The sequence below is a fragment of the Octopus bimaculoides genome, chromosome 9, assembly GCF_001194135.2.
Source record: "Octopus bimaculoides isolate UCB-OBI-ISO-001 chromosome 9, ASM119413v2, whole genome shotgun sequence".
NCBI lineage: Eukaryota > Metazoa > Mollusca > Cephalopoda > Octopoda > Octopodidae > Octopus > Octopus bimaculoides.
In genome coordinates this window covers 72,359,976-72,361,850 of record NC_068989.1, presented here as the reverse complement: position 1 = coordinate 72,361,850, position 1,875 = coordinate 72,359,976, and the positions used below count along the sequence as shown (strand labels likewise).

General features: G+C 32.4%; 1 long non-coding RNA gene across 1 annotated transcript in view; it reads right to left on the bottom strand.

Annotated features, from left to right (window-relative positions):
* Nucleotides 1-1,831, bottom strand: part of LOC128248733 (uncharacterized) — a 12,252-nt gene extending 10,421 nt beyond the window's left edge. Inside the window, exon 1 of the long non-coding RNA XR_008264916.1 lies at nt 886-1,831. This is a non-coding gene — a long non-coding RNA (uncharacterized LOC128248733). The remainder of the gene's footprint in view (nt 1-885) is intronic.
* Nucleotides 1,832-1,875: the final 44 nt, after the last annotated feature.

Below are 1,875 nucleotides of genomic sequence, written 5' to 3'. Positions count from 1 at the left end.
TATATATATATATATATATATATATATATAATGAGTAGTAGTAAGAACTACAGAATTTAGGAATGAAATTTTGAAGCGTAATTCTCTGTGTGTCTGTGTATGTGAGAATCTGAGTGTGTATGTACATGTACTACATGGACGGGGTGCCAATGGAGAGTATGTGAGTTGTTGGTGTTTTTTTTGTTTTTTTGTTTTTTGTAATATAGAGTAAGAATGTTAGCAGCATAGCTCGTGGCTATATCGTTTAACATGTGTTACACACGGCTAACAGCGTTTGTAAAAGCCTGAATGTTACGGCTGTTTTTGTTTCCCTACTCATCACCACCCACTGTCAGACAGTCTTTTCCGTCACAGTAGTTTATAGGGTTGATCACTTGTGAGAATATACTTCCCTGATGGAATTTCAAACAACTGAATATTTATCACTGAGATAAATAATTGTGTGGATGAGTGTGGATTTATGTATGTATGTATCTATGTATGTATGTTTGTATGTATATACATACACATACATGCATACATACATACATACATACATACATACATACATACATAAATACATATACATGTATGTATATATGTATACAGATATATATATACACACACACACACACATTATACATATGTATGTGTATGTGTGTATGTATATGTAAACATATATAAATAATATATAAAAATAAGTTGATATATATGTACGTGCATATATGTGGATGTCTCTACGTTTGTATGTGTAAGAGACATACACATATATGTATATGCATGTATGTTGATTCATGTGTATGTATGTACGTATAAATGCATGTATGTATGTATATATGTATATAAGAATTTCTATATGTATACGTAACATATGCATTAGTTGTGTATTTAAAAAATTTTACTCACAAATAATTTAAAATACTCTCGTCTGGTGTTCACGCTTCCTCCGTCATCCGATAAACATTAAAGCGAGATTATTTTTTGTATATATTATACTACAAAGTACACAAAGTACATCTTTTGATGTCGACACTCGAGAGGTTTTCCATGTTTTCAAAGATTTTCAAGCAATTAATTATGGAACCGAGTTTTGTATAACTAAGTTGGCTATACTGAAGGGATTTGTAATATAAGTCGCTTCATCCCAACGCCGCCATTTGAATTATGGTAGACTTATTACTGAATTATTAGATGTGGTTTGAAAAGAGTGAAATAATTTGTTTGATCATTGTTTTGGACGTATTATATCTTGTCACCTTTCTAAAAGACGAGTGGTAAACTCTTAATAAAATAAAAGTCACAGTCAGCTGTGGTTTATTATTATATGTGCGTGTATGTGTTTGTATGTGTACAAGGTACATTCCCAAAGGTTTGAGATTTTACAGGAGAGACATTTATTAATTTGAATGCAGTACAAAACTCAAATCTCCTTCAAAGTAAGATGCTCTGACTTCAATGCACTTGTTGTAGCGCTCCAACCCCCGTGTAAGGCCCCCATGGAAGTCCTCCAAAGTGAAATTTTCAAGACATTTGTCCTGAAATTCCATCTTCTCAATGTCTTCTTCGGCCTGGGGAACAAATAAAAGTTACAGCGAGCGAAGTCTGGACTGTTGAGAGGGAGAGGGACAGTTTTGACTCCCATCTCTGTCAATTTGTTGGTTACCAGGATGGAATTTTAACAAGAAATGTTTAGTAGGCAAAGTTCAAATTGCTGTTACAGTACTCTCCTTCAATCTAGAATAAAAAGAACGTTAGCAGGTCAGCTAATTAGATGTACAGCAATTATAAGCTAAAATTACAATAATCAAGGACAGTTATAACTACTTCTAAAATGGTCTCAAAACTTCTGGAATGTCCCACGTATATATATATATATATATATATATATATATATAT